We start from the raw sequence: 22,056 nt of genomic DNA, 5'->3' as shown, positions 1-22,056 counted from the left end.
GGCTTGCACTTCTGACTCTCACAGTCCTTGGGGTTGAGGTCCCTTAGCTGGGTCTTGACCCTCAGTTCTTTATAGTAGATCCTTCCTGCTGGTGTTGTCTGGGGTGAATTGCCATTGCTCTTTTGTTCTGGCCCTGGAACCCTTCTTTGTTCCAGGCGGTGGTTGCAGACTTCTTCTTCTGTTGCGCATTCTTTCATAAGCTTCCTGCCCTCGGGAAGGCTGTTGTATTTGTCTGCAGGCTTGCTTTCAGTAGCTATGCTCTGTTCTTTCATTCCGTGACTTGGTGTCTTAGTACATGGCACTATTCTGGATGGTGCTGTTTCTCACCATGCATCTCTTTCACTTCTGTTTAGCTGGGCTTTCACACACTGTTCCAGTATTCTCACAGTTTTGTTTGTGATGGCTCCGTGTTGTGTCACGGGAAAGTTCTCAGAAGAATACTGACGTAGGCGCGCCGGGGTGGGACTTATGTATCCTCGCTGACATCACGGACGCGGTTGACGTCAGGGTTGAGTCACGTGGTGCCGTCCCCCCGGCGCGCAGGGATGCTGTAGCAGAAAGGTTTTCTGGATCCAGTCTCACACCTGGAGATAATTCTACGTTAAGGAATCTGCAGCTAGAATCGTCTCTACCAGGTACATCATTACCGAAGGTAAGTAACTTGTACATCCAGTAAATCAGGAGGTACCTTCAATGGTGATTCTCTGTGGAAGAGAAAGGAAGGGCTACCACAGTATGTCTCACTCCCTCAATGATCGACACCACTCCTCATCCCACCTTCCATCTTCCATCTCCTTCTCTTTAAAGATGAAACCACACTTGCCTGTGAAAAAGAAAAGAAGCTTCCAGGAGGCCTCTGCCATCTTACCTAGATAGTCCCCCTTTAAACTCCCAGTTTCATATCCTCTACGTAAAAGGGAGACAAGTTATTTTCCCCTGGGAACCCAGGATGTAAGGTACTGTCCAATTGGCCGAAGCCACTCATTTTAATTAATTACGTTTTGAAGAAGCTCCCGAGTCCTTAGGGATAGGGGTGTATCATCTTTGAAAGGCACAAAAAGGACTTCAACACTAATATTCCGTTCCACAATGGACAGGGAAAAGCCTGTGATTACGTATGTGGCCACAGATCCCATAGCTGCCCATCATTAAAAAAAATGCATCATCAGCCTTTTTATAACATGGGGCCCCTGAGGTTTGGTTACTGCAGGAGATCTACTGTTGGTGCTAAAGCATTTACAGGACCAAAACACCCTGTTTGAACCTTGAATTTGGAGGTTAATTGGATCAGTAAATGGATCTCCTTATTTATAAACCCAGTCTGTGCTCTATGTTACACACCAGAGGAACCTGGGTGCATATTAGCAAGGGCAATATCGCCGCTTTAACTGGACCTTTTCCCGCTAAAGCGGCAATATTTTTATCGCCCTATTAGCAAGCTGTCGCTAACAGCAGTTTGCGACCGCTTTTAGGCGATAGCTACAGGTTTGGGGCCCGCTTTGCATGTCAGCGATATTTATCGCTAATGACATGCAAAGTGGGCGTACCCAAACTGTTAGCGGCTGAAAACAGTACTGTTATATTTATCTATGTCTCCTTTCCCTGTGCCTCACATGGTGTCACTGCCAGAATCCTCAGTGACATCATGGAATGTTGGGGGCTCAGCCTGTGTGTCAACTGGCAGTTGGCGCAGGCAGGCTGAGTGGCCAGGACGTCACTCCTGGTGGGGTTTTACCTTTCCATCTTGGTAACTTGATCAGCAACTTAACTTCAATAAAGAAGACCTAATTATATTCCCGGCTCATGGACTTCTGTTTATAACATTTTGGCGACGTTTGGAGAACTTACAACTACAAGAAAGAGCCTACATACAAGAGAACCTACACCGTGCAGAAAAGAAAACCTACAGAGACAAGAGTAACTGGAACTACGGAAAAGAACCCACAGCATTGAAAAGAGACTGTGATTAAAAACATACCACTGAAATTAAGCTTATTACACGGACAAAAACGCCTTGCCTAACCCCACCAGTGTCATTTGCCATATTGACAGCCTGCAAGCAAAAGGCGTATAACCATCTAAGAAGTAAGTGTCAGCTTACAGTGAAGATCGTTGTTTTATGATTGCCCTGTTGTGAGTCGTCCTGCTAACTAAAATTTGACCGTGCTGACCTGTGCAAAGGAAGTGGCTATGCATGTTTACTGTTTGCTCAAGTGAATTGAATTAACAGTAACTACGCGTACCGGCAAGACTAGAAGACACCGATCTAGTGTATATTATATTGCGCTACACAGAGAGAGAGTGCAGCACATGGTGTGAGCAGGTGATGGCGCGTTACAGCTGGAGTGTGGCAATACAGCGCATGGAGTTTGGCAATACAGCGCTTTTACAGTAAAAGTACTTTATTGACGATGCAGTACCGTTTGGTGTCACGGAGAATCAGATGTGCACAGCAAACGAGTGACAGTTCGGCGCAATGGAGTAACGTTTAATTTGGGACACTCGGGTTGCGACAACGGAGGAGCTGTTGAATGGCAATCCTGAACGGCTGTATTGACATTTTGAAATTCAAAGTGAACACGCGCTGCTCACCGTTTCACGAGTTTCAGCCGGACAGCAGGTCAGCCTTCTGTGACGTTTCGTCCTCTACGTGGATGGCTGCTTATACACGTTTGCCGGCACTGGCGTGCCGAGAGCCACCCGGTGCAGCGTGTCTTGGGTGCCGCCATTTTGTCTGCTTCCGTGGAATGCGCATTGACTGCCACACGCATCGTCTGCCAAATGTAAAAGGATACTCACCGAGCGTCCGAATACTCCTCAGATTTCATGACTGTGTCGAAATAGTGGAAGTGTTTGTTATCTACTATCAGCCTGCATGGTGAAAATAACATACATCCCAGCAGTAAATTCATCGGCTGTGAACCTGTCAGAGCTCTCGGTGCGGTGAGGACCTCGGGTGAAAAATCGTTCAACGGAGCTTTGTTTTTTTTTGTACAATTTTACTGTGACTAAGTTGTAAAGGGAGGGTGATGGTGGAAGTTGCAACCTGCTTTTAGGGAGAGATTTGCATTTTATATCGTCCATTTGCCCTGGTTCTGTTTTTAAGGGTTGTAAGCCTTGCCAGAGTTCCTTAGAATTGTGAGGCTTTATGTGTATATTTAGTTTCTGTGTGTTAGTGCATGCCTCAGTTGTGGTCTACACTTACAGCTATAAGGTTATGGGAGCTCAGTGTCCCAAATGTGTTTCACAAGGCATTAAGTAATGAAAGCTAAGTGTGGTGGTGAGTGCCCTTTTGTTGTTGGTGTGGAAGCTAAATGCTCCAATTTTCAGTTCACAGGGTGTTGTGTTTATTTTCAAAAGTATGGTGTACCCTGTTGAATGTTTGGTTATGGGTCATGGTGCTCCCAGTAACAGTTCACGGGGTGATGTGTACCCTGTTACGGAGCAAAGAGTGCTCCAATTTTGGTTCACAGGGTGATGTGTACCCTGTTACACGTTTAGGTGTGGGCTATGGTTGTCCCGGGTGTGGTTCACGGGGTCATGTGTACCCTGCTACGGAGTGAAGTGTGCTCCAATTTTTGGGTGTTGTACTGTTACGCCGTGAGTTGGGACCTTTATGCCACTTACTGACCTGGCCAGTTGGTTTGTTTGGTTTCTGGTTTTAGTTTGTGATGCGTGGGCGTAATAGTGTGTGGGTTATTTTGTTGTGTGGGTGATGTCTGTGTTAAGTGTCTACCCTCTTATGTTTTCGTTGGCGGAGCAGAATGTACTCCGGTTTTAGTTCACAGAGTGGTTCATACCTTGTTACAGGTGTGGTGACAGAGTAGAAACCACAATAGTCTTCATTGTGGTTGTGTTGTGTTTCCCAAGGGAAGAGGATGGGTTTGTGAATCTTATGTTAATATCTCCTTTTCATTATAAATGCTTCATTTTCAAAGTATGGTGTGCACTGATGTTGATGTGTACACTGATGTTGATGTTGCTTATTCTAATTGTTCTTTTATAATTTCCCTAAAGAAAGGAGATGTGTTATATTTATCTATGTCTCCTTTCCCTGTGCCTCACATGGTGTCACTGCCAGAATCCTCAGTGACATCATGGAATGTTGGGGGCTCAGCCTGTGTGTCAACTGGCAGTTGGCGCAGGCAGGCTGAGTGGCCAGGAGGTCACTCCTGGTGGGGTTTTACCTTTCCATCTTGGTAACTTGATCAGCAACTTAACTTCAATAAAGAAGACCTAATTATATTCCCGGCTCATGGACTTCTGTTTATAACAAGTACCTAACAGAGCTATCACCTATTAGCAAGGCAGGCGAAGCGATAAAAAAAATCGTGCTAAGCGCGATTAACGCTATAAACTAACGCCTGCTAAAAAGTTGACTTACCTATATAGTCAATGGGGGATGCATTATCAGATTAAGCCCCCATTGGCGTTCATGCGAGAATATCGCTGGATCCCAGCGATATTCTCGCATTTCGCTGCTATCGTTGGATGTTTTAGCACAATGGAGAAAAACGTTGCTAATAGCATGTTTTCTCTGCTAAAATATATAGCGATCACCAGCGATAAAAAAAAAAAGTCGCTAACCACGTTTAGCGATAAATATCGCTATTTCTTGCTAATAGGTCCCGTGGATACCAGAACTTTGATTATAGGTTCATCATTTTGGGCACCCTAAATGCTTCTTTTGCCTGTAGTCCAATTCAATGTCCGCCTTGGCCAGTGTTAGTCCACTTTCTTTCTCAGTCTACAATCCTGCCCTAGCTTCATTCAATTCTTCCTTTGGTACTTCCAGTAACTTCAGTGCATATGCATTTAGCATCTTGCTTCATTTTCTTTATTTCACTCCTCACTCTGTGCCTTATTTAGAGAGGAACATAGTAAAAAATCAGTTTTAACAACACAGTAAATCCATATTTTCCCCATTCTAAGTACATTCAGTGGAAACCAGTACTTAATCTGTACTGGTGTTTGGCACCTATTTATGAGAGACCACTACATGGTGGTACCATCAGTGTATTAAAAAACAGGTACAACGTGTTTAAAGATTCAATATACAATAACAAATGATAATAAAACTAAGGTGCTCATGCCAGTGTTATAGTTTTGGGTCACCATGTATAGTCCAGAATGTCACACTTGTAGGACTGTAATGGTGAATAGAGGTAACTGGTACTGGTGTTTGGCAACGCTGGCAGTAAACAGAGGTGGTGCAAGCTGCTGTGGCTTCCTGCGAAATAGCTTGGGCCCTAAAATGTATTATTTTACAAATCAAGCACTGGGTTACCAGCCGCGATCTTCTCATAAGTTGGGAAATGGCTGATATGTGCCCTCTGATGGATGAGCACTGATTTGCCCAAATGAAGAACATAGGGTAGAAACTGTTCTAAAGATGAGGGGGCAGATTTACAAGCCCCTTTCGCCACTTTTGCGTCACTTTTCCCATGTTAAAAATGACGCAAAAGTGGCACAAGGGGCTTGTAAATCTGCCCCGAGGAATGCAGACCAATGAGAAAAACAAAGCTGAAAGTGCCTTGCGCTTGTAGCATTTGACTGCGGTCATTTCAGAAATCTAAAGGGCCCAACATTAAATCCTGTGTAAACAATCTGACAACAGTAAGGATTGTGGTTCTTTTCTCAAGACAGTACACGAGGGTCCATCTTTAACTGGATCTAGCAACAATTCCCACTTTCTAGAACATGCTCGACCTGGCCCTTGTTGGTGCTATCAATATCATGGTGCATGTTTGTTTTCTTCAACTTATGCAGAACAATGGGCATTAATGTTACATGCTGAACCAGCTTGTCCAGAAGGCTTCCAATAAGGATCTTGGGCATCTCCATCTGCAGGTGAACCCGCAACACGTCATGTTTTAATTGGTTGCAAACCAGTCCCACTGTGGCGTTCCTCCTCAATGAAATATCAGACACAGCTGCGTGTCATCCAGTTCACAATCTTGATTCGCACTTTTCTGCCTGCAGAGAGCATCTGTGCAAATGTTATCCGTTCCAGCAATACGCTAGGAACATGCAGCCCAATGCGGCAGAGCTAGTGATGAGTGACCTTGTCCCATCTTGACTGTGTCAATATTATGGAATTGCTTTGTTGTCGTCTGTGAGGACCATGCCTACTATTGCCTAAATATGCTGCTTGCTTTTATTGCAGTTATTTTACATGTGCAAGACAATGTATTGCTTTTGTTTCATGTGTTATGACAGAGTGTTTTTCTTTTATATATTCATATATTATGTTGTGCTATAGCCTAGGCATGTAGTTTTCTTTCTGGACAGTTATAGATAAGTAATACCAAGAGAGTCTACACATACTTCACCACATATCATAAGTTCACTTTCTTGCAATAGCCTGTGAAAGAGTACAAATACAATGTCCAGCTCTCTCTTGTTGTATGGCGTTTTAGGACCCAAGTGAAATTTCCCCGAATTATGCCCTTATATAGGTACAATTCACATTGCCCTAATATAGGCATAGAAATCATACCCATATTTAGACATAGCCCATGCAGTCCAAAAACAGTCATGGCTACTTCCACCCGTACCAAAAAGTCACAACGATTTCTTGGAAAATCGGCGTAAGCAGTCAGGGACATCCCCTTGCTTGAATATTGATGTGTCCAAGAACTCATGGAGTATTCAAAGAACTGCCATTCCCTTGGGGTTCTTTTCTGACGTTATTATGCCTGACTTTACGTCAAACTAGGCACCTTCAAGGTATAAATATGCCTTCCCTTGCTCTGGCAAACACACAGTGGTTTGGAGCAGTTCGACTATCTACTTGCCCGACGCAGCTCGCTACAGCAAGTGCCGAAGGAAGCTGACCCTTGTGTAAAGAAAACTATAGCAAGCTTCCAAATGCAAAAACAACAAATATATAAATAGATAATTTCTAGGTGTCAATGTAGGTTAATTATAAAAATTGTGAATAGTTATGCAAATCACCTACTACAAAGGTAGAAAAATATTTTCATTTTATTGATTTTATACTTTTTAAAGTGATTCATAAATTCATTGATCATTCAAATGATACCTTTCTTTAAATACATTTATAGAAAAACACAATCAATCAATCAGTGACACTTATAAAGCGCGCTACATACCCGTAGGGTCTCAAGATAAACATAGATATACATTTATATAAGTTTTAAGCTTATAACAGATACAGTTGTAAGACTTTCCATTCAAGTTGAACCGGAGTCTTACGGAAGGACCGGGGACGTATGATTATATCATTGGAACGGCGAAAGCCCTACTTACAAATAAATAGAGCTAAGAAGCAACACACCTTGACTTCTTTACTGAATTTAACTGAGAGGCAGTGAACCTCCCTTACAGAAACCCACTGCGGGTTGGAATTATCACTGCACAATATATTTACGACCGCTTTACCACAAAAAGAGCCTTGAGAAAGTCGTGGGTTACATTCCCAATACGACGAAACACGTGTTGGCTGTGAGAGTCCAAGAATAAAACGTCACAAGAAACAACCGGACTATACGAACGAGAGTCATTTCTGAATGCAAGAATGATGAATGCATAATTTTGAAAAGAACTTGATTTTTGACGTGTGCTAGGGAGTTTCTTTGCTTAAGTTATACAATGTTGTCAATTGATCTGTATTGATATATATGAAAGTTGATGATTTGATGATGGCAAGCGGCAGAATTGAAAACTACGCGCGTTTCGGCACTGCTGCCTTCATCAGAAACACCGTCTTTGCACATCACTGAATAAAAAAATATATACAAGCATTATTCCCAACTAAAATCTTAATTTACACACCTAGAGTGACTCTATTTTACATTTGATTAAAAACATATTTTCATATTACTATAGACACGGCAGGACATGAAAAGCAATTATTTTCAGTCAGTTGATGGACTGAGAAACTTATTGTTATAGCATTCGTCTTATAGATATCATCATTATTTTGGTACATAGTTTTGATTTCATTATTGACTTATAAGCTAGTCCCTCTTTTGTTCAAGAGACGTTTTTTGTTCTTTTTCCAAAATACATTCCTTGATGTGGAGTGGTACATATAAGAATAAAAAATGAATAGATATATAGGAAGCCAAAGTAAAGCACCTATATACATCATTGAAGTTTAGAAAGAAAAAAGAAAGGTATATATATATATATACACAACGAAGACTTAAAATGTATAGCCCCTAAGATTATGAATATTTCATTGATATCAAAGCTGCTTTATGCTACCATTGATAGCATTCTCGTTTTATTTACATCAGTCTTTATAACAGCTAATGACTGATATGCCAAATAGCTGGAAACACTGCTAGGTCTAAAAATCCATGGCCTTTCTAATTGCATATTGCTAGTTAGACTATCTAATAGCCATATCATGTCATATGTTAATATTGGTTTTAAAGCTAGTAGTTACTTAAATATTAAATGCTCAGTATTATCCATATTCATATCTTCATGATTCTTGGTTGGAGTCAATGTATACCTTATGCATAAAGAAGGAAACTGTGTGTTCTCTCACGCTCTATTGATCAAAGACACAAAAGAATGCCAGAAGCACAGAGATGAGCCCATAAATTGTTTTAAAGACATAGTGATATTAGCATTTGCATTAAGAGTATTAAGCAAACATTTATTCTACTAACTGTATACTGAGCCATGTATCATGGATTTTAATCTGACTTTGGTTATACCATTCTCATTAGCCTCCCATATTGTTATTGCATGTTGAAGATGTTGTTTTCAACGTCCACATTCCTACAATGCTGAGGAACTGATTATCTACACTAATCATATGGATACCATACTCTAGTACGTATTCAATAGCTGTATAATGGAGAGGAGCCTATTACCTGATAAATATTCCTTGCATCTACAACGATGAAAACCGCAGGTGGATTATAAATATGGATCCGAATAGATAAAAACTGAATAACGATTTGGATCTATATAACAGAAATTGAATATATTTTTTAATATATAATGACATGATTACACTATGCCAATAAATGTCTATTCTATTATATGAATTCTCATTGCTTTATGATAATAGGTTACCTGATGCAGATTCCTTATAATTCGATTTCAGTGACCGTGATGTTAAAACGAAGTGCACAGCAAGTGGGCGATAAAATGTTTATCTGTGTGGCGAAAATTAATAGAATAAAGGATTCTATATTAGCTAATTAGATTATGAGGTGCGCTAAAGTAGCGGAACTGATTATCATACTAATGCCAGGCTTACCGTTTATCTAATCTCACTATGCATAGCTCTGACTTCTGCGGGGGTGCACACCAAACGAGGTAGAGGGTATATCTCTATATCGGTGGATAAAATAGAGTCGAGAATTCTATATTAGCTGACTATGTAAAACAGTTAGCTCAAGATTTGTTGTACGCAACTTTCTAAATGCCACGCTTATTATACTGTATGTATGATCATCGCTTTATGATGATAGGTTACCTGATGCGTATTCCTTATAATTTAAGTTCAGTAACCATGGAGTTAAGATGATGTGCGCAGCAAACGGGCAGGAGGGTATCTTTCTTTGTAGCTATTGTTAATAGAATAGAGAGTTGTACATCAGCTAACTCAGTTTAAAGGTGCACTAAAGTAACGGAGCAAATACGCATACTGATGCCATGCTTACCGTTTATATAATCTCACTTGAAATGAAATGAAATGAAATGAAAAAGGGTTTTCTAAAGCGCATGGCTGCCTGGGGGCGTCCCAGCGCTGGGATTGCAATAACAACTGAGGGGGGAAGCGGAGGTAGAGAGGGGGTGCAGGGGTTATTGTGGGAAAAGGTGAGTTTTAAGTAGCTTGCGGAATTTCATATAGTTAGGTTCGACATATTTCCCACTTCTACGGGGTTGTGCGGCAAACAAGGTAGAGGGTATCTCTCTGTGTACGTAGATGAAGTTAGAGTAGAGAAGTCTGCCTTAGCTAACTACGTTAAACTGGTTCGCTCGAAATTCAATACAAACGATCTCCTGGGTGCCACACTTACTGTTTAGGTAGTATCACTCGGCATATATCAGACTTCTGCGGGGTAGGTCATATGCGGTCGCGTATCGACCATCAGCAAACGAATACTATGTTTGTGTGCACTATTTAAAGATCGCGTGAGAATTGTGTATCCAATTGATGAAACAAATGTAAAAAGTGAAGACGGATTCGGTCTATATTCTACAGATGCCATGTTGGAGCATCTCAAATTCAATACTTGGAGGCCCATTAGGATGTCAGGCGGATTGCCACCGCCATGCGGGCTGTGGCGATCCGCCCGACATCCTTGCCCGCCCGCCACCCATTCCCCCCCCACCCATATTACTATGGCGGGTGGGACCGCGGCGGACAGAAACACCGTCCGCCGCTTTTCCGCCCCAGTCGCCTTATTAGGATGGGCTTTAGAAGATGCGGTCTTCTACTTTGGGGGCCTATTGCGGGTCCCCAGGATGGTGGGGGGGTGGGGGAGGCACATGGGGTGCCTATGGTACCCCCCTACATGTGCATGCACAACATGGCAGGCACCGCGCGGTGCCTGCCACGTTGTGCATGCACATGCACGACATGCATTTTTAGCATTGTGGCGGGCGGTGCTGAGAGCACCGCCCACCACAATGTTAAAAATGCAGGATGTGGATAAGAATGCGCCCACAGTGGCGGGCGCATTCTTATCCCCCCCATGGGACCCTGCCCTTATGGGGGGCGGCCTAGTTATCCGATAGGATGGCGGGCGGACAAAGTCCACCCGTCATCCTAATGACCCCCCAGGTATCTGTTGCAATGTAGAGAGAGATGAAATATTTGTCCTCAGTCTAAACTTTTGTAACATGTCTAAATTGTGTGTTTCCGATAACAGAGCAGCAAACACATTATGTATTTACAACGTAATTGCGACTCAGCTCACAAATGTGTACGCATTCAAACTTCAGAGTTAAACACTGAAGACGACCCAAGTATACGAGTTCCAAATATCTTAATGAAGCATATTATTTGCGGTGATTATTACATAGCGGTCTTCTGCAGTATGGTCTGCAAATAAACATATAATATGGCATAGATGATAGGTAAGAGAAGTGGATGTGGAGAAGTGTGGCTCACCGGTTAGAGGTGGCAGACCCAGAAGCAGAGGTCAGCCCGGGACTACGGTTCAATTCCCGATGCGGCAGGGTACGAAACCAATGTCAGCAGGCTCGATAAATCTCACCTCGGTGCCTCTTTAACCATGGGTCCCATGCTGCAACTCTGGGCAATAGCTTGCTTAATCTCCACAAGGGCCCCCTCGCTGCCGGGGATGCCTGGCTTCACCTAGAGGATGCCCAATAGGGACCATCTCACAGGGAAAGCCAGGACGGGTTCCCCAGCAGCACACAGCGCCAAGAAACCCTGGGGTGAACGTGCGCTCTACAAATTCATACTAACATAACATAACGTAAGTGTTTGGACCACAATGAAACAAAGGGAAGAAATAAAATTAATTCTAACCACAATGTAACAAAGGGACAACAACAAAACTATCATAGGCATAATTGAATGTGATGTCAGAATCAAAAATAGATGAGTTCTTTAAATATATAGAACTTTATGTATATGAATGACACAGCGTTTCAGTGTCCTAACTTTCATTTAGATTTAGTTGTCCAAGATGGTTAATTAAACCTACATCAAAGATACTAAATCAGACATGATTTCATTGATCAATGTATATTCAAATGATTGCAGTTTCCCACGGTATATCTACATTCAATCCTTTTTTCCAGTATCCAATAGGAAGAATAGGAAGATCCAAAACACTTTACTTTTTTTTCTTACCTTATCCTGACTATGTCCCTCTTTCGATAGAATCTTTTCTAGTATGAACCACCGTATTTCATCCTCCGTGTGGCCTTTTTCCAAAAAATGGGCAACCATAGGTGATGCCAGTTTTTTTGTCCTTACTGCCGACCTGTGTTCAGTGAGTCTGACATTAAAGGTGCATGAGGTTTCCCCCACACATCCCTTATGACAAGGGCAAGTCAAAATATATATCACATTTTTAGATTTACAATTTGACATGCCTTTTGATTTAATTGTCTGACCATTGAACTCAAGCTAATCCTCCAGCTGACGTATTCATTGAGAAGCTGTCCTTTCTCTCGCTGAGAATCAAGCTCCAGTGTTTTCCAAGCTCCCCTTGCGGGGTGTTGGGAAATCGAGCCAGAGACAGAGATACCAGACCTCCTTCATTCTAAAGTAAGGCATGGAGCTGATTAGACCCTAAGAGAAAACTTGAATAGATTCTTGGCAAAGAAACTAAACTATGCTACACCACACTTACTTCTTCCCTCGTACTAGACTTATGTTAGGTACATTGGGGTAGGCGTATTTTAGAAGCACCATTTGAGTACTTTTAGCCATTGTTATTTATGTATGTATTTTTATATGGCTTAGAAACCATACCATGCTTTTACAGTATTATTTTATAATATTCTTCTCGCTGTACGCATTATACTTTGCAGCCTGCATTACGATTGTAGCAGTTCATTTCTTTTGCATGAGAAAGAAGTCTATCAATAAATCCTTTTATTGAAAATGCCCATCTCTCTATTTTCTCTGCATCTCTGATGAAACGAAGCATGCACGATTGACTGAGTAAAATATCTATCTATTGTTTCCACGACTCTGAAGATACATTTATTTTTGGGGAAACAAAGTTGTCATGTTTATGCGGTTGTCAGAAACGAATCCCTTCTTGTGAATTCGAGAAAGTTTCTAGTGACCTCTGAGCTAGCTAGCACTACTTGAGAATATAGGAACTACACTACACTCTGAGAACCGTATTCCCAGCATCAAACTTGTCTTCTCAGTCATGAGCTTTGTCTAGCAAATAGAGCGTGACCTTGCTGGCATCTGGCTGCCTGCCTACACCCAGTAGTGCACCCATCTTTATGCTAGTTCTCATTCAAAAGGACTTTAATATGTTTTCTGGATTTCTCTCCACGACACAGCCCAGGACACAGCCCAGAAGTAAGTTTTTCTAGACTCTCTGGCACAAAGGACTTATTCAATATTCCAGTTTAAGACAGAGAATCCAGTGAACTGAAACCACCTGCAACCCACTGAGCATTACTTAAGTGAGGTCCATTTTAGGTGAACAGTCAGTCCTGTGAGATTTCACAGGGACACCTTGTGGAACCCAAAGCCTTTACATCATGAATAGGCCCACTCAAGAACACCAAGAAGCTACTAATATATTTTAAAGATCTATTAAACTCAAAATCTTGTCCTACTGCACACAATAGGAATAGAAACTATTCTAAAAATAAACAAGATGTTGGCAATGATACTTGTCAGGAGGTAGAACAATAGAAAATATTGTGACATTATGACATTATTGTAATGCTTCTTTATGCCAATTCTCACAAATCTTCCTTCCCTAGGATGGCTAAGCTAAAATTAGCCTCAAAAGTGACACACATAAGTTTCATAGAGAATTCACACATATACCTTTTATGAACTACGGAAATAATGTTTAATATAGAAACAGCAACTGCTATTCTTGTCTCTGCGTCAAAGCGGATATGTCCTCGAGTTGGCAGATAAGCAGAGTGAAGGGCTCAGTGACATCCTTGTAGACTTCAGCAAGGTGACCCGCAGTTTCATTTCCCTGAAGCAACATTTCTCTCTACATCATAACGCTCTGTTCCAGTTTATATACTCTGTCTGAACATCGTCGAACATTATCAAAATAAACAATTAGTAGTAAAGCCATTCACTGATTCATATTCTGTGAAGCACCGCTTATTGTGCAAAAACAATAACTAAGAAATCAAATGGTACACTTCTATAAAGACTTGTTCATTATTCAGCTGGAAAATCATTTCAAAACGGTGCAGTCTATATATTCAAGCAAGAGGAATGATCAAGTTGCAATGAATAGCAACATTGATATACATGCAATTATATTGGAGACATACATCTAAATAAATAAACATTTATAATTCAAAAGGATACCTAGAATATAAAAAATATGAATATAACTTATTAGGAAAGAGGATTCCGTAGAATTACATTTTGCCTATTTTTATATTATTTACTTTCTATTCATTTTACTTGCCACTATTCTTGTGATACTTGCCACTACTTATTGAATATACTGTAGACTATCTGACCTCTAATAAGGGGCTATCAATTACTAATCCAGATTTATTATATGTGTGCTTATTTTCGGGAACGAGGTGAGGGGAATCTACAACAATTCCGAAGTCTCTGGCAGGTAATGTTCATTCCTCATGTGGATTGCTTGCAGGTAAGTCTCGGAGAGATTTATGGGACACCACTTGTCTCCAAGTTGGTAAACTGATATGACCAAATGCAATGTAAATATTACTCTCCTTGGTTGAACTATATTTTTGGTGACTAATGTATCTTCCCACAGATTCGGAGCCAGATAGGACCTGGTGTTCCAGCCAAAACTCCGTCAATCCAGTATGTAATAACATCTGGACATGTAAGGTACCGACCAGCACACTAACTAACATTAGTCCCTCAAACATTTTCCAGCCCCCATTGAGGCATGCAGAGAGGAACGAAGAAAGCCTCAATGAAATATTACACCACATGAAATGCTTGCATACTATGGAACCCTACTAAACATAGCATTAATACACCCGGAAGAGGGAGAGTGACAGAACGAATAGTATGTGCCAGAAATATGATTACAAAAGGTAATTACTATTAATTCTCATGGATATATTGTTCATCTTATGAATGAGTCCCAAGGCAATCCCCTCCAGGAGGTGGAACTGAGTAATACCATACAACACAGCCCTGGTGCAGACAGTAGTGTCTAGCAAATGTGTACCAGTGAAACCAAGTGCTCACCCAACATATTTCATGTCAGCCATTGGAACTCCTTTGGAGAAAGCAGTGAATCCGGCAAAGCCCACAAAGAGATGATCATCCACCCTGTCCTGCAGGTACCATCAATATAAGATATTACATTTATTTATTTATTTTCAGAGTTTTATATAGCGCGAACAAGATCTTTGCAGATATCAGAGCGCTTTACATAGACGGGTACATGAGGGAACAAAGTCAAATAGGTAGGTCGATAGTTCACACAGTACAGAAGGGAACATGAGGGAACAAAGTCAAATAAGTAAATCAGTAGATCATACAATACAAATAATACAATTGGGTGGCTGCAAAGCAATCAAGTGGGTGATAAGACAGCTCGTACAAATAGATAAGGGGTCAAGCAAGTAGTACAGATCATCGCAGGGTGTTGATAGGGTTCGAGATAGTAGTACAGGTGAATTTAGCCATGAGGATAGCTTTTACTTCTTTTTTGAAGAGTGTAGTGGAAGAGATAAGCCTGGTTTCGGGAGGGAGTGAGTTCCAAATCCTAGGCGCCATTCCTGAGAAAGAGCGCTTGTATGTTTTCTCCTTCCGGAATCTTCGAGGTTTCAGCAGAAGATTGTTTGCGCCTCTCGTGTTTCTGATTCCCCCAGAGATTGTCAATTTCTGAGCAAGGTAGCCAGGAGAATTTAGGTGTACCGCCTTGTGTGTCATGCAGGCTATTTTCAGATGTATTCTGGCTTCAAACGGCAACCAATTCAGGGATTTCAAGTCAGGGGTGATGTGGGAGTGCTTTTTTGACCCCGTGATGAGTCTCGCTACAGCATTTAGAGATGCTTTTAGTGGTGCGGTTGTAGTTAGTGGGAGTCCGCAGAGGGCGGTGATGCCGTATTCAATTCGTGGGATGACTAGTGCTTGCACCGCTGTTTGGAAGTCTTTGGCTGGGAGGTAGGGTTTAAGTTTCCTCAGAGTATTGATCTGGAAGTTCGCTCCCTTTGTTGCTTTGCTGACATGTTGCTGCATGTTGAGATTGGTGTCGAGTGTTATGCCTAAAGATTTTGCTGATTCCACGATGGTGGGTTGGACATTGAGTGCGGTTAGGAGTTTAAGCCAATGTTGAGTGGTGGATATCTTCGCTGGAGGTGCGATCAGAAGGAACTCTGTTTTCAGGGCATTGAGTTTGAGGTGATTGTCGGCAAGCCAGGATTGGGTGCATCTGATCGTTGAGTTCAGGAGCAGGATGTCATTGGGTGATTGCAGTTTGAGGTAAAGTTGGGTGTCATCGGCATACATGTGAAAGTGTACATTGGATTCTTGTAGCAAAGTGGTGAGAGGTTCCATGACTAGGTTGAACAAAGTTGGGGATAGAGAAGATCCTTGGGGGACGCCTAGCGTTACAGGTACTGGCGTGGACATCAGGTTGTTGCTCTTGAATTTCTGCGTCCTGTTGCGGAGAAAGGAAGTGAACCATTTGAGGACAGTTCCAGATAAGCCCATTCTTTTGTTTAGTAGTTCTAGTAGATTCTCATGTTTAACGGTGTCGAATGCGGAGGAGAGATCAAGAAGGATGAGGAGGCAGGTGTCATTTTGGTCTAGCATTTGAAGTGCGTCGTCAATTATGTGAGTCATAGCCGTTTCTGTGCTGTGTCCTGCTCGGAAACCTGACTGGTGAGGGTTGAGGAGATCGAATTGCTCAATGTGTTTAGTCAATTGTAGTTGTGCGCATTTTTCCAGCAGTTTGGCGAGAGTGGGGATATTGGTGATGGGACGGTAGTTGTTGAGATCCGCGGGGTCGGCTGTTGGTTTCTTTAGTAGAGGTGTGACCTGACCAACTTTGAGGGAGTCCGGTATGCTTCCTTGTTGGAGAGAGCTGTTGATGATTTTAGTCCAGAGAGGGAGAATCAGTGGGGTAAAGTCTTTTACTGCGAAGGCAGGGAGGGGGTCCGTGAGGTGATTGGATGGTTTCAGGGTGCTGAGTAATTTGCCAATTTCTTCTTCCGAATATGTGTCAAAGGTTGACCATGTCGCATTGTTTTTTGGTTCAACGGGTGCTGGGCATTTGGGTTTGGAGTAGAGGCTTGCGTCAGTGAGGAGATCGCTTTTTATTTTGTCGGTTTTTTGGATAAAGAAAGCAGCGAAGTCTTCACATGAGGGTGCCACACGCCCAGTGTTGAGTGGTTGTGGTTGCTCTTTGGATTGCGATTTGATTAGCTCAAACAGTTTTCTCGGGCGGTTCTTTGCTTGGTTAAGTTGGAGGCGGAAGAAGTCCGATTTTGAGCGTTTTATTTTCCTGAAGTAGGCGTTTCTCTTCTTCTTCAATTCTTTTAGGTGCATTGCAGAGGGGGCTGATCTCCAGGTCCGTTCTGCCATTCGCATGTCTCTTCTATCTTCGTTGAGACTCCCGTCGTACCATGGTTTGGAGATTTTAGTGGCGACTCTTTTTAGTTGCATAGGTGCAGCCTCATTGATTATCGAAGTCATAGTGTTGAGATAGTGGTCAGTCAGAGTTTGGACGTCCGAGGCGCCTGCAGGAGGGAGAAGGAGATTGCAGCTGTTAGGGGGCAGAGAGCCAGGGTTGAGCTTTTTCGAGTTTCTTTTCCAGACCTTGGGCTTGGAGAGTTGCACAGGGTTGACTTTGACTTTTTCGTTGATAAAGAATGTGATAATGTGATGATCTGACCAGTCACAGGGTTGGATGGATTCGAGTTGGATAGAATGCTCCTTGGAGATGATCAGGTCGATGGTAGAGCCTTTCTCATGGGTCGGACTGTTGCATATTTGGGTGAGGTTCAGGGCATCGAGGAAATTTTTAAGACTGTTTACCACTGCGTCGTTGCTATCATTCCAGCGGAGGTTGAAGTCACCAAGGTATATTTGGGTGAGCATGCTTGGGGTCTGATCTGTGCACTTGCTCCTCATCTTTTAGTGGAGTGAAGAGGAGGGACCAAAGATGGAAAATTGATAGAGTGGCCCTAACGACACAAAGATACCACTTTTAGAAGAAATCAATGACTGTCGCAAAGACCCAGTTTATTTAGGTAGAATTTGATGAAGGCTTGTCTTCTCGAGGAGGCCTGAAGTCCACTGGCCCTATGGACTAAAGTTATGACCTCTAAGAAGTCAGAAGTCGGAGCAGGCAATTCACCATCAGTTTAAATGAGGAATGTTAATACAAGATTCAAATCCCACTGAGGAACAATACATTGGGAGGAAACAAATAGAGTAATGTGTTGAAATCTACCTTGGTTCATGCCACTGCCTCCCCCCCCCCCCCCTTCCTTCCACTTCACTTTGGAAAGTTCCTGAAGTTAGTGGATGAAGGTTCTACAGCTGACAGGAAATTGATGGTGGTGTAAGACGCAATAAACTCTATTCTTCATCTACACAGTGTCACGTCTTTTTAACACGGGCGACGGGGATGGGATACGAACCTAGGCGTGCACAGAACAATGGATTAGCAATCCAAAAAAAATACTTAAACAAGGTAGGTTTATCAAGGGAACATAAAGGTAAAAAGAGAAGCTGTGTCCTGCATGTTGCAAAAGGCAACACCCATCAGCACTACAGGGTTTGCACAACAATGGGTTTAAGTGTAGCTCTGTGAATACCTTCCAGTATGAAAAACAACTGTCATCAGACTACGGTAACACGCTCTACGTAGGAATCATCACACGCATCCTGAAGAGACTACAGACAATACAAAACTCAGCGGCAAGACTCATCCTTGACCTCCCAGACTAACCCACATCACACAACACATTAACAAGCTACACTGGCTCCCGATCAAGAAGAGATGCCAGTTCAAGATAATGACCCATGTATACAAAGCTCTGCACAATGAAGGACCAGAATATATCAACAAATGAATGAACTTCCACCAACCGACCAGAGACCGACAACCCACCTCCGTCTTCCTCGCAGTCACCCCCGAACCTGCTGGAGGACACTTTTCACACCTGGCGGCCAAAGCATGGAACCTTAAAACTACCTAATCGCTCCAGCAGTTCAAGAAGGGACCACACTAGTTCTCCGTTTACTGGAAGCCACCCAACCCGGACAGGACGGCCCGGCATGTGGGAACAGATGCCTAATACTCATCTCGGAACAAACACCAAAGTGTCATAAGACAACAAAAATGACTTAATTATGAAGAAATACAGGAGAACCTAGTAGTTTGGAAAAATATATCTTGTTTTCTATTTTTAAATAGAGAATGGAGTACAAATGAATAATACACTGAGCAACTAATCATGTAAAGAAGTCAAATCAAAATACCCTCACAGTACATGACTAAATATCTATTCCAATTGAATCAAAAGGCAAAAACTCTCAAAATTAGAGTACATATTGCTTCAGAATAACAAAATCTCTGTGGAATAGAGGATGAGGTCGACGTTTCAGTCTGTTCGGCTGTAGTCCATCAGACCATCTTCAGGACGTGTAGATAGCGGCTGGGATAATGGACTCCTATATAGACATGATATAGTATGTTACCTATCAATAACAAACATTTTATTTTGCAATTGTGAAAACAAAAAACTAGGAAACCCGTGTGTAAACAAAAAGAGTGATTAGGAAATCACCAAGTGCAAATAACACGTTTGTGCACCTCCAAGCAAGAGTCAAGTGATGTCAACACTTTCACCCATTTAAGGTGACATGAAAGATAATACTTACTTCTAAAAAGTATCTCTACCAAATGGTGAGAGAATCATCACTGCTGCTGATTTAGAACTGGCTGGAACAGCCTGATACCATAAAACGGAGTTAATGGTAGCCATTGCCGATGGTATGCTGTAGGATAGGGAGGGAGAACATATATGTGTGGTCAATCAACTTGTCCTCATACAAATGGATGCCTATATGAATCAAATATGTCACGGCATACCTGTAGTTAGGGATATGATTTTACTATACTATTTCTTACAACATAGAGCGTGGACAGACAACTTAAATGACTGCAGCGGCCTTTATATCCAGGCAAAATCTGAAAAGAAGTGTGCAACAGATGCTTAAAACCATAGGTATACCATAGTTACACAAAATGTTATAACCAAAACCCCTAAATCACTGTATAATAATATTGGGCATTTCCAGTATATGGGCACCTTGATCGCTCATTATTTGAAAAAGACGTAATGATATTGGTGGTGTCTTGCAAAATAATTGCAGCAAACACTGATCCCTCAGATGGATGACGTGGTTTATTTTCAATACAGTGAACCACGCGCTAGGTCTGCAATGTGAGACCTAAAACTGTACTTTTGTGTTGTCGCTAAGTGCTACTGTAAACCTGTCCTGCTGGTTTGCAGCCTTTCTAGGCATAAAACAGATATCTCGCATGATGGCAGAGTATTAGATCAAATTAAAAATTTTAAAGGACTGTAACTACCAGTATCGTGAATCAGAAGCTGGATTACACAGCGCCATGCTCGCCTCCCTGTTATCGGGGTGGCAAGTGCAGCTACGACTCTACGTATGTGTTAGGGTTTGGGACTAGTCCTCTTTCCATGACCATGTTCCTGATGTCACATGACTTACCTGTGCAGACTTAAGCCGGGTCTGCCCTTTCCTCAGTGCTTGGTATCTATCCATGTTGGTTTTAGGTTCTGTGCTTGGGTGGGTTTTTTTGATCACTCCTTTTCTGCTCACGGGCTCGTGAGCAGGTCTCTTGGACTGTTTGGCGGTTCCTGTGCTTTCCCTGTTTCCTTCGTGAGGTCCCTCCCCTCCCCTCCACTTCGACACCAGCGGTGTTATCCGGCGCATCTCTGTGGGGTCTAGTACTCAGCCTGTCTAGGGCGCTGCGGCTCCAGCTCCCTTTCACTAGACAAAGAGACCCGGTGGTTCGGGCGTCAGCAGAATACCGTCACAGCGCGGTAACTCGGATAAAGACGCTTTGGACTTCCGCGTTGTTGTGGAACCTATCGGCTTCGTTTTGCCGATTTGGACGTTTTCTGGTGCTTCCTGGTTTGCACGGCACGGAGAACGCGCTGAGAGTATCCACCGTTTGTTGTCGCCCTATTATTTACCTTTTTAAGAATCTTGCATCCCAAACAAAGATTAAGGGGGTTTTTTGTGTCGCTTATCCGACTTTTTCCCCCTTATTGCGGGTTTTGTTTCTACAAGAGGATTGCTTCAGGATTTCCCTGCTCTGAACCGGCCCCCCTCCCCCTTTCTCTCTGGAAAGTGTATTCACCCATTGGATGTCTTCATATCGAGCACCCTGCAGTCCAAACTGGTAAGGAGGTTATTGTGTGTTGTTGGGGGCATGGTCATGGACAAAAGGGTATGAGGGTTGCTATAATAAAAAGAGCAGACCGGTAAAGCAGTTTCTTGTTCCCTAGGTGCAGAGCTGTGAAGACAAAGAAGCCCCTGGCCTTTACTACACGGGCGGAAGCAATCATCTTTTGTCCTTTCCCTTTGTTCCTCTTTTTCCCGCCCCCTCCCCTTTGCTCATTTGTTCACTCATTGTTTATCAGCCAGTGAGTGGCATATGGGTAGGGGTAGTGGATCGGGCCATACTTCGCTCCTGCAGTGTATGGGCATTGGAGGTGGAAACCAACAGTATGCACTTTGAAAACTGGCACAGTCATAGTCCGCATATTCATACGGGTCCTAAACATAAAAGTAGTACTCGGTGGCAGTTGTATCAGCTGGAGGAAAAGGGCCTACAGATAAGAAAACACGTCTAGGACTGGTGAGGTCACTGGGATAAAAATGTATATGCCGGTAAACACTCATGGTTGCTCGAGTTCTAGTGGGCCTGGGGGTGCTCGTAAAAAGAAGACGATCTACCACTCGACAAAGCGGTGGAACAACTATATAATTAGCTACAGTGGTTGTAATAAGCTAACCAAGGGTCTAAGGTTAAAAACAGTTGCTATATGCACATACCTGGATCAACGAATGTCGTGTCGGCACGGGGAACAAAATGACGTTAAAATTCCACAGTTGAATCAGGCTCATTTAAAGTGTGTAACCCGGAACTGTTTGAAGCAAGCTGGGAGCAAGAACGATTGGTGGTTGAAATAGAAAAGGACCCTGTCTACACAATACAGCGGCCATCTTGCAAGTACTAGGGCCAACCGACCTTGGCAATCTTATTGGGTCACTAAGGAGGAGCCTTCTAAAACATTGAAGTACGCCATCTTTTTTAAAACGTCACACGGTATTTGTGGACAGGTACAGGTGACATGGCATATGACATGGAA

At 42.6% G+C, this 22,056-nt stretch overlaps 1 long non-coding RNA gene across 1 annotated transcript in view; it reads right to left on the bottom strand.

Annotated features, from left to right (window-relative positions):
• LOC147717041 (uncharacterized) overlaps nucleotides 1–21,826 on the bottom strand; it is an 81,282-nt gene extending 59,456 nt beyond the window's left edge. Inside the window, exons 1-2 of the long non-coding RNA XR_015295798.1 lie at nucleotides 21,740–21,826; nucleotides 19,523–19,639 (exon numbers count right to left, since the gene is read on the bottom strand). This is a non-coding gene — a long non-coding RNA (uncharacterized LOC147717041). The remainder of the gene's footprint in view (nucleotides 1–19,522; nucleotides 19,640–21,739) is intronic.
• Between the last annotated feature and the right edge of the window lie 230 nt (nucleotides 21,827–22,056).

Source organism: Lissotriton vulgaris, chromosome 5, assembly GCF_964263255.1.
Source record: "Lissotriton vulgaris chromosome 5, aLisVul1.2, whole genome shotgun sequence".
In the NCBI taxonomy this organism is placed as follows: domain Eukaryota; kingdom Metazoa; phylum Chordata; class Amphibia; order Caudata; family Salamandridae; genus Lissotriton; species Lissotriton vulgaris.
This window is presented reverse-complemented; position numbering and strand designations above follow the sequence as displayed.